The sequence below is a fragment of the Chelonoidis abingdonii genome, chromosome 1 (assembly GCF_003597395.2).
Source record: "Chelonoidis abingdonii isolate Lonesome George chromosome 1, CheloAbing_2.0, whole genome shotgun sequence".
In the NCBI taxonomy this organism is placed as follows: Eukaryota; Metazoa; Chordata; order Testudines; family Testudinidae; genus Chelonoidis; species Chelonoidis abingdonii.
The window spans coordinates 157,723,717-157,743,737 of NC_133769.1; the positions used below are offsets into that span (position 1 = coordinate 157,723,717).

Below are 20,021 nucleotides of genomic sequence, written 5' to 3' on the forward strand. Positions count from 1 at the left end.
AGGTTGATGGTGGGATGGAAATTGTTGAAATCATGGTGGAATTCCTCAAGGGCTTCTTTTCCATGGGTCCAGATGATGAAGATGTCATCAATGTAGCGCAAGTAGAGTAGGGGTGTTAGGGGAAATATATGACATTCAAAAACCAATCAAAGAACACTTCAACCTCCCCAGTCACTCAGTTACAGACCTAAAAGTCGCAGTACTCCAATATAAAAACTTCAAAAACAGACTCCAATGAGAAACTGCTGAATTGGAATTAATTTGAAAACTGAACATCATTAAATTAGGTTTGAATAAACACTGGGAGTGGATGGGTCATTACACAAAGTAAAACTATTTCTCCATGGTAATTTTTCTCCTACTGTTACTCACATCTTCTTGTCAACTGTTGGAAGTGGGCCATCCTGATTATCACTACAAAAGTTCTTTTTTTCTCTCCTGCTGATAATAGCCCACCTTAATTGATTAGTCTCATTATAGTTGGTATGGCAACACCCTTTTCATGTTCTCTGTGTATATATCTTCCTACTATATTTTCTACTGCATGCATCCGATGAAGTGGGTTTTAGCCCACGAAAGCTTATGCTCAAATACATTTGTTAGTCTCTAAGGTGCCACAAGTACTCCTCATTCTTTTTGTTGATACAGACTAACATGAGTACCACTCTGAAACCTGTCCTTTAATGTAAATAAACAGAAATCTAGGCACATGTTTATTGTCTATCAGGATGAAGGAAAAAAAGGACACAAACCCAATTTTTTTGTATTTTTGTGTGTCAGTGAGGATCCCATAGTAGATGGACAGGTGCCTCATGGGCGCGAGATTGAAGCCTTCTGAATAGCGTGGTCCACCAGGGCCATGCATGCGCCCTGAGCTTCCTTGTGCTCCTATGTAGGGATGTGACAGGTGGGGTGGCCACAGCCTCTCACTTGATTCTGCTTACTGCCCGTGGCAACAAGACAGAACCCAGTAAGTGTCTGATCCACTTCTCTCTTGACACACACTAAACCAGTTATTTTTCAAACTATTTGGTGACAAAATCTTATCTTCACACTTTCATCTAAAGGACATTCCTTTAAAAGAAGAGGGGGGTTGGAATTGATTGGCAATCCCCTTGTACACCTCTTTTACAATGGGGTGAGGTGCTTTGTGCCAACTGCCACCCTTCATGGCAGACTCCAAACCCTGCAACAGACTGATCTCCATCATGGACAGACACAGCTGATGTCTTTTCTGCCTAGAACAGGGCCATATCCCAGACAGGTGCTCTATGTACAAGTCCTTCTCTTCCAGGACCCTAGAGCAGTCCATGGGGGTCACTTTGGACCCAGAGGTGACCAGAGCAAGACTGGATAAACCATCACTGACCAGTGCTTCCTTGAGTTCACATTCGACCATGGGTTGGGCACAGGAAACAAGGCAAAGAGGATGCCAACAGAGTTGACTCCAAGCACCTAAACATGAGTGAAGTCCTTGGCGCACAAGACCTCTACACTAACAGTTTTGGCACTGAGTGCCTTGGTAGCGACAGTCTTGGCACCAATTACCTCAGCACCGATAGCCTCAGTGCCAGTGACTCCAATTTCTATACTGGCTACCTTGACACCAGCACTTTGGGCAACTAGGCCTGTTCAAAATGGGACTCTCGTAATTGGACCAAGCTTAATCATAGTTCTGAACCAAAGGGAAGTTGCAGAAGGAGGACATAATACATCACTCCTTTAAGGAAAAAGCCCCACAGCAGTTGGGCAAAACAAGAAACCCAGCACCCATCCTGGTACCATGAAGGAGTTGAGCAAGGACCTGAGACATCCATATAACCTCCAAAGACTCTCTTTGTATCAAAAAGTCAACCAGAACCAGATCTGGCACTGGCTCCATACCACCCCTCCATGCCACCCTTTGAAGAGTAGATGAACTCCTCTTTGCTGAGACTGAGCACAGATTCTTCTTTCCTGCCATCAGAATATGACCCTTAGGAGGGCTCCAGGGAGGCCCCATTCAGAGCACCACCCCAACTTGCATGGGAGTGACACTTAGCCCAGCCAGTCTCAAGCAAGCCAGTATCCATACAGCATGCCACATGGGCCATATTGACCTTACTGGGGACTGTGCTACCATGTTTTGAGGAGCAGCTCAATCTCCTATGTACCTAGGTAGAGGAGAAGATCCCACTCCCCAGTGTCTTCACTTGCTAAGCCCCCCACAACTGAACCAGATATGGGCCCAGAGGAGGAGGAGACAACAGAGGAATGACTACAACAACCCCTGTTTCTACTCCCAAAATTTTCCTCATGGCTGGACAAGGCAGTAACACCAGCACCCACCCACCCTTGCAATAGATGACTTTGGAGCCTCTTTAGAATCACACTCCCTATTAATGAAGGGATTCTAGAACTGGCCACAGCACCGCAGCCCCAGCCACTTGTCTTTCCACCTTCATGTGAGTGGAAGAAAGGTATCAGATGTCTCTGAAATGTTTCAAGCTCTTTTGCACCCACCCAAACCAGGGTCCTTGGCCGTCCCTGCAGTGGAACAAACATCAAAGCTTACTAAAGGCACTCCTGAGGACAAGGACCATAAGAATTTAGACCTGTTTGGATGAAAGGCATATTTTTCAGCCTCAGTGCAGCTTTGGGTGGCAACTATACCAAGTATTATTCAGCAAGTATAACGACCTCATGTGATACAGAGTCATTCTTTCCTTTCAAAAATCCCACCGGAGTACAGGCATGAAATGAAGGAGAGCATCAAGCAAGGGCAGATGGTCATGAGAATGTCACTGCAGTACAGCCATGGATGCCTTTGATATGGCTACAAGGTTGATGGCCACAGCTGTCACAATGAGCCAGGCTTGTGGCTGTAGGTATTGAGCATATCACACAAGCGCCTGTCAAGTGCAAGACATGTTAGACAACCTGCTTTCGGGGGGATGGAGCTCTTCAGCCAGGAGGACAGGTGAATCACTCCATTCCCGCAAGGGCTAGATTATGGCCTCTGTTCCCTACAGAAAGCCCCAAAAGTATCAGCTCCAATAAAGGCAAAGGATGCCTTTCTACTCCTGGTGCTGACAGTTAGAATGCCAGCAAAGGAAGAAACCTGCATACTCCTGGCGGCACTCATCTTCTACTTCTTTATCAAACACAGCACCCTCTCAGAGGTAGCAAATTTCTCAGGAGTGTTGAGAGTCACACCGGAGCTTGCCCTCACCTTTGGGAACCATCTTGCCCCATTCCCTCAGGCCTGGGAAGCTATCACAGCTGACAAACTGGCATTAGACATCATTGCGTAAGATCCCGCTCTACATTTCCATTCACAAACCCCTATCTGTGTCCCGTCCCTGTCCCTCTACTGGGACCCTTCTCACGAGAGCCTGTTACAAACAGAAGTGGCTTCATCGCTCTGTCTAGGAGTCATTGAAGAGATATGGCAGCAGTACAGGGGAAAAGGTTTCTCATGCTAATATTTCCTCATCTGGAAGAAGAAAGGGGTCTTTGTCCTGTCCTAGAGCTGGGGAAACTGAACGAATACTTTGCATATACCACCTTAGATTCAGGATGGGAAGACTTGCCTCCATCATTCCATCTCTGCAGGCTCCAGACAGGTTTGTGGCTTTTGACTTGCAGGATGGTCCATATAGCCATTCACCCTGCAGACAGGAATTACTTGAGGTTCACAGGGCCACATCACTACCAGGACAAGGTACTGCCATCAGGACTCTCCTTAGCATGAAGAGTCTTTACAAAATGCCTAGTGGTGTTATGGGCATCGCATGCCTCTGAAGATATCCACATCTACCCTTACTTAGATAATAGACTGATCAAGGGCAGGTCCCAGCAGGAGACAGCAGTCTAGAATAAGCTCATTTTCTGTTTGCCTAGATGGGCCTTTGGTGAAATACAAAAAAAGATTTTCATCCCATCACAGACGATAATGCTCATAGCAGCCCTAATAATCTCCAGGTCAGTGAGAGCATACCTTTCTGAAGACAGTTTCCTGCCAATGCTGTTGCTAGTGCTTGGGATAGAATCAGACTCTACTACAATGGTATGGATGGGACTGGGGCTGCTATGCTGTGTGTTGTCAGAGAAAAACTCAGTTCTTGCTTTTTGTTTGGGTGCAGCAAAATCAAATACTTTATTATTTCTACAGCAATTGCAATAGAGGGAGGGAGTGCCTAGGACACAGGGTCGCCCCAGTCCTGGACAGGTCTCTCAAGAGGTAAACAATTACAGCAGCATTTATACCTTTGTTACAGACAATAACAAGCAATAATACAGACAATAATAAGCAACAGCTGCATTTTGTTTATAGATAGGCTATCCTGCTATCTTATTTTTCTCACTTCTGGGCGCCAGTCTACGTATTTAATTATTAGTGCAACGTCGTGATAACTTCTCACACAGTTCTTTCCTACTCGCCTCACACTATCCTCTCTTCTACAAGTCTCGCGTCATTAGGGTTACAGCTGGCCTAACTCTTGTTAACTGCTAGCTTGACTCTTGCTAACAGACTGACATGCATTAAGATCCCCTACAAATCCTTGTCAATTCTTTCCCTACTTCCACAGTGTGCATGTATGTAAGTGACACTATTTGCCGGACTTCACCTGTGAATGCTCCAACTCTAGCTTGAGTCGGTCTATTCCCCAGAAAGATACCTGATGGACAAGGAGGGCATGGTCCCTCCTCATCTTGTCACAGACCTGAGTTGGTGGAAGGAATCCAGAAATGTGCGTGGAAGGGTACTATTTGGTGCACCCTCCTCAACAAAACCTGTTAGAAGCACACTTGGTCCCCAGAGAACATCTAGCTCCACATCAGTGTTCTGGAGTTCAGAGCAATCAGGCTAGAGGGAAAAGCAGTGGATGTGTTATTCCTTGACTTTAGCAAAGCTTTTGATACGGTCTCCCACAGTATTCTTGCTGGCAAGTTAAAGAAGTATGGACTGGATGAATGGACTATAAGGTGGATAGAAAGCTGGCTAGATCGTTGGGCTCAATGGGTAGTGATCAATGGCTCCATGTCAAGTTGGCAGCCGGTATCAAGCAGAGTGTCCCAAGGGTCAGTCTGAGGCTGGTTTTGTTCAATATCTTCATTAATGATCTGGAGGATGGCGTGGACTGCACCTTCAGCAAGTTTGCAGATGACACTAAACTGAGAGGAGTGGTAGATATGCTGGAGGGTAGGGATAGCATAGAGAGGAACCTAGACAAATTAGAGCATTGGGACAAAAGAAATCTGATGAGGTTCAACAAGGACAAGTGCAGAGTCCTGCACTTAGACGGAAAAATCCCATGCACTGCTACAGACTAGGGACCAAATGGCTAGGCAGCAGTTCTGCAGAAAAGGACATAGAGGTTACAGTGGATGAGAAGCTGGATATGAGTCGACAGTGTGCCCTCATTGCCAAGAAGGCTAACAGCATTTTGGGCTGTATAAGAAGGGGCATTGCCAGCAGATCGAAGGACATGATCATTCCCCTCTATTTGACATTGGTGAGGCTGCATCTGGAGTACTGTGTGTCCAGTTTTGGGCCCCACACGACAAGAAGGATGTGGAAAAATTGGAAAGAGTCCAGCGGAGGACAACAAAGATGATTAGGGGGCTGGAGCACATAACTTATGAGGAGAGGCTGAGGGAACTTGGATTATTTAGTCTGCAGAAGAGAAGAATGAGGGGGGGATTTTGATAGCTGCTTTCAACTACCTGAAGGGGGGGTTCCAAAGAGGCTGGATCTAGACTGTTCTCAGTGGTGGCAGATGACAGAACAAGTAATGGTCTCAAGTTGCAGTGCAGGAGGTTTAGGTTGGATATTAGGAAAAACTTTTTCACTAGGAGGGTGGTGAAGCACTGGAATGGGTTACCTAGGGAGGTGGTCGAATCTTCTTTCTTAGAGGTTTTTAAGATCAGGCTTGACAAAGCCCTGGCTGGGATGATTTAGTTGGGGATTGGTCCTGCTTTGAGCAAGGGGGTTGGACTAGATGACCTTCTGAGGTCCCTTCCAACCCAGATATTCTATGATTCCCTGGCTTTCCTACCCATTCTTCTGCACAGTTTCTGTGATGCCTATTGTATCATTATCTTCATTTAATACCAGGAATTCAAGTCACCCACTGTAGTATTTGGACTGGTTGCATTCGTATACAAGCATTTATAAAATTTGTCAATAGTTGTCTGCCTTCTTGTGATGCAATTGAATGGGTCTTTCTCGTGTTTGACTGTTTCTTTCGAGTTTCTACCTGTACTTAATCAACTTCTGTCCTCTTCTCTTTACTGGGATATAGAGAATCCTCTTTAATAAATCCTCCTCTAAAGGATATCTCTGTTCAAACTGTGTGCTCCTCTTTACCTGTCATTTCTTTTCCCAGCCCTTAGTTTGAAAATTCCTCTATGACATTTTTAATTGTGTATGTGAGAGATCTGGCTCTGTTTTGGTTAAGGATTTGATCTGAAAGTAAATATAAAATCTCTGCTGATAAAATTTGCAAATTACAGAAAATAGCAGATAAGTAAATTATGAGAATAAAGCAATCTGGATTGCTGGATAAACTGGGCCCAGTCAAACAAAATTAGTTTTAATGCAGCCAAATGCAAGGCTATACATTTTGGAACAAGGAACGTAGGTTGCACAGACAGAATGGGGAACTGTATCCTGGAAAGCTGAGACTCTGTAAAGGATTTCGGACAAACAACTGACCATTAGCTCCCAATGTTAATGCAGTCCTTGGATGTATAAAGAGGGGAGAAGCGAATAGAAGTACAGATGGGATTTTACCTCTATATATGTCATTGGTAAGACTAATACTGGAATATTGTGTCCAATTCTGGCATCTATATTTAAAAAAAGATTTGAAAAATTGGAGAGGGTGCCAAGAAGAGCCACAAAAATGATTCAAGGACTGAAAAAAATGCCTTACAGAGAGAGGCGATCTGTTTAGTTTATTAAAAAGGAGACTGAGAGGTGACTTGATCACACTGCATAAATAGAGAAAATATTGGTTACTGACGGGCTCTTTAACCTGCCAGAGAAAAGCATAACAAGAACAAATAGCTGGAAGCTGAAGCCACACAGATTCAAGTTAGAAATAAGGCACAAATGTTTAACAGTGAGGATGATCAAACATTGGAACAAACTACCATGGGAAGTGGTGAATACTCCATTTTTTGATGTCTCAGATCAAGATTGGATACTACCCCTTAAGCTTTCTTATGGAAGTAGTTGCCACAGGGATGCTTTGAGGCTGTGAATGGGAGAGGAGGTGCCCACCAGACAATCACTGTAGTAAGATGTGGGCCACGCTACAAACTGCTGCCTTCAGTAATGCTGGTGAAAGTGTCCTTTCTCGGGATGTGTGATGTGCATGTCTCAATAATATTTAATTTAGATACAAAACAGGATCCAATCCCTGAATTCTGGGCAAATTTGGTTCCTAATTCAGGTTCAAACTACACAGCTGCTTTTCTTTGTTTCCGTAACCAAAACAAAACCAGAGAGCCAAGAACCCCCTAACTGTGGGGCTCTGATCCATCTCTAATTTCAATAAAAATATGTTTAAAAAAAGCAAATATAAATCAATTATTATTTTACAGTAGATGTTAGGCACTGTATAAGCATACTCCCTGCTCTAATGATTCTACAATCTAAATCAGGGGTTGGCCGCCTTTCAGAAGTGCTGTGCCGAGTCTTCATTTATTCCCTCTGATTGAAGGTTTGACGTGCCAGTAATACACGTTAACGTTTTTAGAAGGTCTCTTTCTATACGTCTATAATATATAACTAAACTATTGTTGTATGTAGAGTAAATAAGGTTTTTAAACGGTTAAAGAAGCTTCATTTAAAATTAAATTAAAATGCAGAGCCCCCCGGACTGATGGCCAGGACCCAGGCAGTGTGAGTGCCACTGAAAATCAGCTTGTGTGCCGCCTTCGGCACCCGTTCCATAAGTTGCCCACCCCTGGATTAGAGAGAATAATATGATGCTAAAACGGTTAGTCTGGCAGCTTTCACTACACTCTTAGAAGCAGTGCTGATTATGCTATAGTGGCTGCATCAGATCTGCAGCTCTAGCAGGTTGCACTATGGTTCTGTTAGCATTTCCCAGCTAAATAAGTCAAAATGTGGCTGGGAAAGTCTATGGAAAGTGTGTGTGGCTCAATTGAGGTCATTCTTTCTGCTGGGTCAGAATTGAGTCGGGGTGCTGCGGCTGGAGGCAGTATAGGCCTGAGAGCCTTTTCCTGCTGGCCATTACAAGTCCTGTGGTACTCATGACAAAGTCAGGGTCATTAGCACCACTGGCCAAAGTCCAGTCGTTTGGCCTCTTTGGTTCCCCTACAGTTTTCACTGCCCCAAGCAGCGCACCAAATTGCCGCTGCCTGCGGGGCCAGTCCCTGTGCCCTTAGGGTGGCAGGCACATTTCTGCGGCGGCGGCAATTCTGTGGCAGCTTCTATGTTTAGCTGAAGCCGCCCGGGACAGCTAAACATAGAAGCTGCTGCTGCCAAATTGCCGCCGCAGAAACGTGCCTGCCACCCTAAGGACACATGGACTGCCCTCGCCATCCGCGGCGGCAATTCGGCGCGCTGCTTGGGGGCAAAACAACAGGGACTGCCGCCCCTTGCAGATTGCCGCCCCAAGCACCAGCTTGGAATACTGGTGCCTGGAGCCGGCCCTGGTGAGCTCGGCTCGGTCATTCTCCTTCGCGCCCCTGGCCTGTGGTGTCACACGGCTGCTGCCCGCGTCCCAGCCCGAAGCCAGGTGATGCCCCCAGCTGGTCTCTGGCTCTGCAGTTCTGCTGGGGGCGGGGGAGCCTTTAGGGATGAGGGGGCTCGTTTGAAACGCGCCTGGCCTGAGCCTGCTCGAGGAGGCGCACCAGGGCCTGGGACAGGAGAGCTTCCCGCGCACTCAGCGGGACGGGGGCTGGGCGCGCTCTGACAGCCTCCCGCCTGCTTCGCGGCTCCTGCTCCTTTCCCGCGGGGCGGGGAGCTGGGGAAGGAGCGGGGCGGGGGCTGCGCTCGGGCAGGCGGAGCCGGGCAGGGCGGCCCCTCCTTCCCTTCCGTGCGGCCCGGCTTCTCCCCTGGGCTGCCGGACAGTGGAGCCGGCCCCGCGCTGAGCTGCCGAGTGACTTTCCTGCTCCCGTTTCTGGTGCCCCGGGCTCCTGGAAGCGCAGCGCGGGCCGGCCTGGCAGCGGCGTCTTTTCTACGCCCATCCACAATGCTCGGCCCGCGGGGCACCCACCGCCCCAGCCCCACACATTCGCCGGTGTCGTGACTCTCCCCAGTCAGCCCCCCACCTATGTGCTCGCCTCCCTGCGCACAGAGGGGAACCCGGGGCTGGCGTTGCAGCCTCCTGCTGGGCAGGAGTGACGGGCCCCCTTCCCCGCACCTGGCCGAGGAGAGAACCTGCTCCGATGCGTGAGTCTGAGAGTTTCTAGTTCATCTTAACCCCCTTCTCCGAGCGAGAATTGTCTGTTTCAAGTTCCTCTCCTTTTGGGAGGCACCCCCCCGCCCCGCCTCAGACCCTTCTCCGGGGTGGGGGGGCAGATAGACTTTGGGGGGCTCTACATACAGTACCTGGTTTTCTTTCTTCAGCCAGGAGTGGTGATGGGCTATTTGGAACCTCCCTGCACCTTGCTGTGGGTGGAGGATAAAGAATTGTACAGGCTTCCTCTAGCTGGGCAAACACAATTTTAAACAAGAAGCACAGAAACTGTTCTTTTTAATGTGTGTGTGTATTTTAATCAAAAAATGCACTGGCTGCTCAGATAGAGATGAAGGAGGGTTGATAATTTTTGCAGAGTTCATGGAAAATTCAGCTCACTAATTTATCTAGATTAAAGGGTTAAAAAAAAGTTGTAAAAATAAGGCTGTGGTCCTGCATCTAGTTCTGTGCAGGCACAGGGATCTGTCTAGACTCTATGTGGAACCATTTACAGGATTGGGACCTAAATGTCCTCCCAGTGTTACTAACACCACAGGGAATTAACTTCAGGTAGTAATTTATTAAAATGGAAGGACAGTTAAAATCTGACTTGCATTTCTACATTAATGTTCTGTTTACTTTTGCGTTTCATTCAGTTTGGACAATCAAGCTAAAATAGTTAGTTCCACTTATCCGTTCTAAGAACATAAGAATGGCTGTACTGGACCAGACCAATGATCTGTCTAGCTCAGTATCCTGTTTTCTGATAGTGGCTAGTGCCAGATGCTTCAGAGGGAATGAACAGAATAGGGCAATTATGGAATGATGATCCATGCCGTGTTGTCCAGACTCAGTTTCTGGCAGTCAGAGATTTAGGGACACCCAGAGCACAGGATTGCATCCCTGAACATCTTGGCTAATAGCCATTGATGGACCTATCCTCTTATTCTTTTTTTAACTCAGTTATACTTTTGGTCTAAGTCTTTTTATTACTAAGGCAGTGCTCCATACATGTTCACAGAGGAATTAGCAGTGCTTTCTTGACTCTCCTGCATTAACACAGGGCAGTAATGTTTGGGTTGCAAATACTGTAGGTAAAATTTGCATGATAATAGAAATATCTCCTATGTTAATTACTAAACCTGCATTTGGGGCCTGACTGGCATTTTTTGAAGTGACAGGCAGGTGTAACCACAACTTGCAAATGTCTTGCTGCAGATAATTTTTCTGAAAAAGCTATTGTGTGTAAATACAATTATGTCATAGTCGTGTTGACAGCATCCTGGAAACACCTCAGCTCTCTAAAAGACAGTGCATTAAAAACATTTTTGCTTTGTTGTTTGGCATTTTGTGGTGACACAGCTGAGTGCCTCACTGAACAATTTTTAAAAATTAAAAGCAGTCCTCTGGAAAGATCCTGTTTGTAGTGGGATCCTACTGGTGCTTGGTAACTGCAGGGACTTCTGGCAAGAAGATTTGGTAGCAAGATGCCAAATTACGGATCTGTTCAACTACTTGTTTCACAGAAGGCCATATGTCCTCAGAAAGTTTGTTGGATTGTGTATTTTATTTTTGGGCTGGGATGGTGAGAGGGGATGAGATGTGAGCAACCCTACTGTTAAAGTTGCTGTACAATCAGTCAGCATCAGGGAAGAGAGAGAGGGAAGCTGATGTGCCTTTCAGTGTTGAACCATCATTGTTGTTCTACTTCTAAGCAATGGGAAAACTGGGAAGCACTTGGCACCCAAGCCTGAGAGAGACTGAGCCTCTTCAACTTCACATGTCTTTCCTGGGAGTTAAGGGAGCTTAGCACCTCGGACCTCTTGCCCCTTTGCATATTTCAGAGAATGCAGTTTAATTTTTTTTCTAGGGGCCTTTGCCTAAGCCTGAATTTTCCATTGCAGGTAGTTTGCAGACTAGAAAGGTCTGAGAGTTGCCTGCCGCTGAAAATGTTGCCTGTAGGAAATTAGATCCCAGGTAACTCGGAGTTGTCTGTTAGAAGCCGTAAGTATTGTATTACAGCTGGCATTTCTTATGCATCCTTTGTGTATCTCCTCCATCGCCTTATACATATAGCATAACTGCATTTTGTATGTATCTTTCATACATACCCCAACACTATACAGTTAGCCCCAGATCCTCAGAGGTTCTTAGGTGCTTAAATGCCTTTGAGGATCTGGACTTGAGCCTGGGTGTTTATGTTCTAGTGCAACAAGTAAATATGGATTTGATGCAGGAATCACTGGGGCAAGTTCTATGGCTTGTGTATGCTGGAGGTCAGATTCGATGAGCATTATCACCCCTTCTGGCTCTCAGATCTGTGCATCTGATTTTACTGCCACAAAAAAATGTTTACTCCTATTAGGCCAACATAACTATGGAGGAACAAGCTGGGCCCCATTCTGCCTCTTCATCAGCAACACAACTATTAACTAAATTCCACAGCTGCCCCAGCCCTGAACAAAGATGTTACACTTCCTAGGGTTATCAACCATCCTGAAATTTGTGCAATCAGATTTTTGTAGCGGTGCTGCTTTGCTCAGCTCCCGGAGTTACTAAGGAGACCTCAGTATATTTGGAATGCTTGGGTGCTATTGTGAGGGATCTCATGAAAACAGTAGCTCTACCTTGAAGCCTGGCTTAGAGCATCCTTAGAGCACTGTTCTGCTCTGAAAAGTGACTTATCTAAAAACAATCCCTTCTTTCTCCATAGCTCTTCCTCTTGGGCGTATAGCTGCTGACTTTAATGATTAATTACATTGTATTTTTAATTAATTGTCCCCCTACACCTGCAGTGTGAGCTAGATGCCAGTTGTTTTATAAATCAAATAAATAATCAGGTTTTACTGCCTTTTACTCCTGTGAGCCCTACAGAAACAGCACAGCTAAGAGGGGGAGAGCTGTAGGCTATCCTTCTTTGTGCATCATTGCATAATTATTCACCATGCTCTGGTGACACCTGTGCAAACTCATTGAAGGCAATGGCAGTAGGTGTCACAGAGGAGGCATAATTTATCTTGCAGAATCTTTACTGCTGCTGATGGAGGTGACAAGGAAAGAGCCCAGCATGACCCTCAGATCCCAGGGTCAGTTGGCAGGGCTGATATTTAGAAACCCCTCATTTGACTTGCAGAATGAGCACATTTGGTATAAATATCACTGAGGACCATAAACCAGAGCCCCACAGTGCCATTTTAGAATCACTTTTCAGAGTAGGCCTGCACATTAAACACTGGGTGCTGGGTGGCGTTGGCAGCCTGTGATATACAGGAGGTCAGACTAGATGATTCCTTCTGGCCTTAAACTTTAGGAATGTATGACACTCTGACTTGTCCTTGCATGGCCCATCACTGTATAGCTGGACATTGGACAAAGGATGAAGCAGCAGTAATTGAGAGCTGTGCCCAGTGGCACAGAGATGAGTAATCATTCAACAGCCAAGCAAGATGAAATCTCCGAACAGTGGGAAAGGACATCACAAGGAACCTGAAATGTCTTGGAAAGTTATAGAGGAAAAATGGTTGTCCATGGATATCAAACCTAGATTATTGAGGCATGATGAGTATATGCCAGTATGCCCCTGATATTGTATCCCACTATGAGGGTAATAGTCCACAGCATGTTGATTTAGAGCTACAGTGAACAAATGCAAATGTCAGACCGTCATGATACAACATCATGACACGTCTTTGTCCTGTAAGACAATAGAGCACAGGTGGCTGCCCTCAGTAGCTTTGACTCTCATGAGTAGAGCATTCAGGGGTTTGTACTATGGAGGAGTTTAAATATTCATGAGAAGAGAGATGCCTGGTTCAGAGTCTGAATCTGTTGAAATATTCATTGTCCTCAGTGATACTTATCTTATATTGGAGTAAGAAAGCACAAAGCAGCATAGAGTGGCTCCTCTATTGGGCAGTGGAAGCAGGTGTCAGGATGTAGAAACTATAGTTAAATATTTCAAAAGATTGGCAGGCTCATGGTGCTGGTGGTAGAATAGCTCATCCTTCACTCTAGGGGACTACTTGGAATCCAGGCTGGGCTAGCAGGGTTGAAAAGCGATGATCATTTCATGGGTGTTTGGTGATCTGTATGAAATGAGTCTGGGGGAAGGCAGCGTCAGTCCAGTTCCCAGTGGACAAGTGTCCACAAAATCACCATCACATCTGATCCCCTAGTAGGCATTCTCAGCAAAGGAGATAAGGACTTACAGGCACAGGGACTGAAGTGTGCTGGTACCAAGAGGTTTGGTGTGAGACACATTGGTGGGTGGTAGAGGGCTGGTCCAGACTACGGGGGAAAATCGATCTTAGATACGCAACTTCAGCTACGTGAATAACATAGCTGAAGTCGAATATCTAAGATCGGATTACTCACCCGTCCTCACCACGCGGGATTGATGTCTGTGGCTCCCCCTGTTGATTCCGCAACTCCGTTGGGGTTGGTGGAGTTCCGGAATCGATATAAGCGCGCTCGGGGATCGATATATCGCGTCTAGATGAGACGCGATATATCAATCCCTGAGCAATCGATTGTAACCCACCGATACGGTGGGTAGTGTAGACGTAGCCAGAGTGTTGTGGTTTGCCCTGTTGCTGTTTGTGGCTAAACAGAGGCTACAGATTTTCTTTTTAAAGTAATAAAAGGTCTAATTTCATTTCATTATTTCATTAAAATGTAAGAGGGTTGTTTCCTTCTCCCAGAGTTCCTCTGCATCTATGCTGGGTAATGGACTTATGCGTGTGCACCCTTATGCCCTCTGCTTGATGGGGACAGGGTGTGCATGTGTGTGTGCATGATGTACTATTATCCTCTGTTCTGTGCGCTGAAGTCAGTGTTTGGCGGTCAGATGATTCCGTCATGATGGTAAGTTTCCCAGCATCATGCCATTGCATTGGCACAATGTAACCTTTAATCACAACACTGTGTTTCAACAACATGCCCTGCAGTGGTGTGATCGATCATGACGAGAGGTGATTCGTGGGAGGGGCATGAAGGGTCAAGTGCCCCTTCAGCAGGGAGAGGAAGGTGCGGGACCAGAGCTGGAAGAGAATTGACAGGGCCAGAGTTTCTTCCAGCGATGCTGCCTGGGATGCTGTCTGGTGCAGCTCAGCAGCTGACTGGTAGATTGCCTGGCTGCGGCAGCAGCAGGCTGCCCCCCGCCCAGGCTCAGCTTCTGGGGACAGCGGCTGAGTGAGCTGGAGCCCCCCTCCCCGCCTCTCCGGCATGCCCAAAGTTGGCTCCTGTGCCCAGAAGTACTCGCTGCCCCCTCCCCAGCCACGCTTTCTCGCAGCCAGCTATTGCTGCGCACAGGGCATGCCAGAGGGCGGGGGGCTCCAACTCGCTCAGCTGCTGTCCCGGACGCCAAGCCTGGGTGGGAGGCAGCCCAGCACTCTCCCAGGTAGCTGCTGTGCTGCACCAGGCAGTATCCTGGAGTGACTCCAGGGCTTGGCTGCTAGGGAGAGCAGCCGAACATGCGGGGGGAGCTGGCACAGTGGGAGGACAGAGTCCCTCCAGGAGGATGGGGAGGGGACAGGGAGAGCACAGGGCCCCTCGACTGGGAGCAGGGTGGGGAGAAGTCACCTGGGGAGGTCACATGTCCTCCCCTTCAGCAGGTGCCCCCTGTATGGGGGGGCACCATCATGGGGAGGAACATCTTGCACACAGTGACAAAATTTGAACAATCGCATTAGATCTGGGGGGTGTAGTAATCTTAGTAGATTAGTTTGCTCTTGGTATCTCTCTTTATTGATTGAGGCCTGAAAAAAGCTAATAAACCCCAACATTGCCCAAGTGTTATTAACCTGGGTTTGGGGGCAGTGATCACAATTCCCTTCCCCACTGCACAGGTGATTCAGCTCAAAACAGTGACATCTCAGTGGAGGTGGCTACAGCTCTCCCTGAGATCTGGTGTCATGACCTGCAGCCTTTCAAACAAAGTTGTTGGTTAGGGCTGCTTCTTAATTGTCCAGCTTGTTTGCAGTTGAATAATTTGCAGTTCTCCCTGCCCTCAGCCATTTAGGGTCCAGCCTCTGCAACAACAGTGATCCCAAGCCCCTGGCCTGAATGCTGCACTAAAACAGGCCCCTGGACTGGAACGCCAAGGGAAGTTAAACCAGTAGTTCTCAGCCAAGGGTCTGGGGTCCCCTAGGGGGCTGCAAGCTGGTTTCAGGGAGTCTGCCAAGCATGGCTGGTGTTAGACTCACTAGGGCCCAGGGCAGAAAGCTGAAGCCCCACCATGCAGGACTGCAGCCTGGGGCCCTGAGCTCCAGCACCTGAGGCTGAAGCTGAAGCATGAGCAACTTAACTTCATGGTGCCCCTTGTGGCATGGGCCCCCAGGCGATTACCCTGCTTACTACCCCTTAATGCCAGCCATAGATTTTACATGGAGAAAAACCATTGTTGTGGTACAGACGGGCCATGGAGTTTTTATAGCATGCTGGGGTGGGAGTGGGGCCTCAGAAAGAAACAGGTTGAGAACCTCTGCGCTAAACAACCCTTTCAGTGGAGCCACTCTAGGTAAGATCTCTTGCTGTTTCACTTTTTGCATTTGCAGAGCCTGCCTGATACTTAGGGAAAGTGCTGTGAGCGCTGCCACGCTTGTCGCCTGGAGCTGTGGATTATCTCAGCATGATGAAAAAAGAGAATCCAAACACGGGGGCTCCATTGTCTCCCTGTTGCTTTTGGAAGGCAGAGCTGTTTACAGTTTTTCTTCATTTAGTCCATGCTGCGGACTGACACATGGCATTCAGCAGTCACCATAGGAGGCTTCACTATGGGGAGGGGCTGTTTAGATGGTATGGAATTGTTTAGAGTCCACTACAGAGCCAAGGACTCTTGTTCCTCCATCCAATAAATTCTTTTCATGTCATAAGCAGCTTCAGTGCGTCTTTGCGCCAAATCTCCTTTTACTGTAAATTTTATTTCCCATTTTTCTTTCTTTGGGAATCTATCCATCTCTTCTCTGTGTACTTCTGATGTGCTTATCACTATACTGCCAATAGGATTAGGCAAATATTCTGCAAGGTGAAAAGAGCTCTTAACTCTGTAGTGGAGGATTTTGAGTGCTTAGCACTTTGAACCATGAGGATAATTCTACAGAAATTCTGAGTGCTTTTTTTTTTGGTGCATATAAATATCCTTTATTGCTGAATATAAACAGTAGATCATGGAGTTAAAGGGCCTGGACTATCTCTCTCTCTCTCTCTCTCTCTCTAGGTTTTATACATCCTAGAACTTAATAGTGATAACTTTATATTTCAATGCTAATGAAACTAAGTTCACTTTTTTTACATTAATACCTTTTGCTGCAGTGAATGAAGCCAAACACAGCTGGGCTTCCCTCACTCTGAAAGTCAGGAAGTGAAATTGCCTAAAAACAATGTAATTGACCAGCCTACTTTCTTCTCTCAAGGTAAACAAAATGCAAAGAACAAACAAGCAGCATCAGTGGCAAGAAATTAGATTTTTTTTAAAAATCATAGTTTTAATAAGCTTGGGTATTAGCAGCAAAATGGTGAGACATTTAAAAATTGAAAGAGGCCACCTGGGTCTATTTATGTGGAAATATCTCCCACCAGAGGAGGGATCCCAGCCCTGCCCACATAGAGTAGGTACCTATATTCTCCCCCATTCAGGCCCGTTCTCTTCCTCTTTCTTTGTACTGAGCTGAGGGTGGGAGTGCACGGAGCACAGGACTGGGGGTGAAGGAGCAGGCTGGGGGTTGGGTGTAGGGGCTGTCCAGGAGCTAAAATGAAGGAGGGGGCTCAGGGTTGGGCCACAAGGTTTGGGTGTGGAGTGCTTACCTGGGCAGCTCCCATTTGGTGTGAGGGGTGCAGGTGGGAATGTGGGGGGGGGCAGTGCAGGAGCTCCCATTTGGTGCTTGGGGTTGGGGGGGGAGATGGTGGTGCAAGAGTCAGGACATGGCAGTGTGGGGGGGCTGGGTATGGGGGGGTGCAGGAATCAGGGCAGGGGGCTGGGTGTGTGTGAGGAGGGTGCAGGAGTCAGGGCAGGGGGCTGGGGCCATGTGGGGAGGGCAGGGGTCAGGGCTGGGGTTGTTGGACTGCAGGAGTCAGGGCTGGGTATGTGTGAGGGGGTGCAGGGATCAGAGCAGAGGGATGGAGGATGTCGGGGGTGCAGGGATCAGGGCAGGGGCTTGGGCTGTGTGTGTGGGGGAATGGAGCGGGGTGGGAGTTGGGACTCCTAGGCTCTGGGAAGGGGCTGGTGTCTAATGCTCAGGGGAGGAGTGCTGGGAGCAAGGACTCCCGATTCCTAGGTTTCCAGCTGGGCTCTAGTTGTTCGAGGGAGTGGGGGGCAGATGGAGACTAGGGCTCCGGACTCCTGAGTTCTGCCTTCAGTGCCAGAGGGGAGCAGACTCCAGTGACCTGGGGTAGGAAAAGAGGCATGACCCAGCTGTTCCCAGGGTCCAGCAGGTGGCGAACTGCAGCTCCTGGGCTTGGGCTCGGGCTGTGGGACGTGGCCTTTCCCAGTACCGAGCTGAGTTCATCCTGGCACCAGGGCTTCAACCCCAGGGCAGCCTGCCAAGTCCAGGGAGCGGGGCTGGCCGTGCTTTGGGCGGGTGGGTGCACGGCGCAGCTGGGACCCAGGACCCTTCCCCATTTACAAGCCTCGCGGGCGCTGCAACTCCTGTGGGGCCAGGTCCCTCTTCCTGCCCCTGCTGGCAGGGCCGCTCAGACCCGTGACACCAGGTAGCAGTACGAAAACACTAACCTGGAAACACAACCTCCTGCCGAAAGTGACAGAGGTCAGGAAAGCATGTGCAAATGCTGGCGGAGAAGAACGAGCTGGGCAGGATCTGGCAGCAGGCTGAATGGTGTTGGCGGCCAGGACCCCAGCAGGCAGCAGCACGCCATTAAAAATCGGCTCGCGTGCCGTCTTTGGCATGCATGCCATAGGTTGGCAACCCCTGGTCTAGATGCTACACCCCTCTCCCCAACCAGTAATGACTTCACTTGTTTCCCTTCCCCTCCCCCTCTAGCTTATTGTTTCCTAACAAGCCTAATGGGCATAACCAAAAAGCTTGACCTTCTCGTTACTTTCTGAGAACTTCTTAGAAGCTGAAGTTTTAATTTAACTTCTTAGAAGCTGAAGCGCTTAAGTGAAGATGCTGCTACACCAGCGGGAAAGCTTCTCTTGTCAGCATAGTTAATTCACCTCTCTCAGCCACAGTAGCTATGTCGATGGGAGAAGCCTTCCTGATGACATAGCTCTCTCTACATGGGGGGTTAGGCTGGTATAACGACATTGCTCAAGGGTGTGGATTTTTCATACCCCTGAGCACCACAGTTATACCGATATAGGTCTGTAGTGTAGATCTTGCCTGAAATTGGAGGCTATGGGTTTCTAGCAGTGATGAGCTGCTAAAATCTTAACAACCAGTTCCCTAAAAGTTCTGATTTAAGGGATGTGCCATAGTATGTATTTTATACCACTAGGGTTACCATACGTCCGTATTTTTCCGGGAGGAATTTTTAAATTTTAAAAATTCCGCCCAGACAGCAATTTAAAAACTGAAAAGCCTGACATCTCCGGGAAAATACAGATGTATGTTAACCCTACCTAAAGTTCTTTTTTAAAAAGATGGGCCTGAACTGGAAATGAACTCTGTTTCACATGTGTGGGTCCCCGCCACTCCCTTGGGGTGTGCTAGGGTGACCAGATGTCCCAATTTTATAGGGACAGTCCCAATTTTTGGGTCTTTTTTTTGTATAGGCTCCTATTACCCCTCACGCCCATCCTGATTTTTCACACTTGCTGTCTGGTCACCCTAGGGTGTGCACATGTGTGGGTCCCAGCTGCTCCCTGCCCCCCCTCATTGAAGCAGGTATGCAGGGTTACTGCTCTGAGAAGCAGGGCACCAGTGGACATGGGGCTGGCTGCAGACACGGGCGTGGGGCAGGGCTAGCTGGAGGCAGGGAGTGTGACATGGGCTGGCTGCAACAGGGGCTGGCTGTGGGCAGGTGGTGCGGGTACTCACATGGGGAGAGTGGCTGGCAGCAGCACGACTCAGCCGGGACCCCACCATGCAGCAGCAGGAGCCCCAGGGCCAGAGGTCCAAGGAGCAGCAGCAGCAGCAGCCGCCGCCGCCGCCAACAGGGCAGGGAGGCAGCCCACATGGCTCCTGCAGCGCAGCGCAGCGCCCCCTGGTGCCGGGAGGAGGAATTACATGCTTCCTGGCCAGAGCCCATCAAAGCTTCCCTCACAGGGAAGCCAGTTAACAAGTGGTTCTAAAACCACTTCTAAATTTAACAACCGGTTCCTGCGAACCGGTGTGAACCGGCTCAAGCTCACCCCTGGTTTCTAGTATCAAAACCCTTTCAGCTATATTCATGCAAATATGTCAAAGTGACAGAAGCCCAGAAAAGGAGGGGGGAAGACAACTTGCAAACAATCAATGTGCTTCAGTTTTGTGTCAGTGGAATGGGGTGTGACTCACCACTGTGGCACCCCCTGTTGGATGTCCCAGGACCACAGCATCCTCTTCATGACGCAGCCCTTTGGTTATGCTGCACTCTGTGCTCCCCACTTCCTTGGGCACAGCAGTCCACTGTCCAGCCACTTCCCCAGTGGTGAGTGGGGGCAGG

The 20,021-nt window shown here is 48.1% G+C and overlaps 1 protein-coding gene across 2 annotated transcripts in view; it reads left to right on the forward strand.

Annotated features, from left to right (window-relative positions):
* Positions 1–9,154: 9,154 nt before the first annotated feature.
* Positions 9,155–20,021, forward strand: part of GPR156 (G protein-coupled receptor 156) — a 49,536-nt gene continuing 38,669 nt past the window's right edge. Inside the window, exons 1-3 of one of the 2 annotated variants that reach the window (XM_075071866.1) lie at positions 9,155–9,412; positions 11,324–11,423; positions 16,731–16,831. The gene's annotated coding sequence lies outside the window, so the exon portion shown is untranslated. The remainder of the gene's footprint in view (positions 9,413–11,323; positions 11,424–16,730; positions 16,832–20,021) is intronic. The other variant, XM_032799928.2, reaches the window with a different exon arrangement.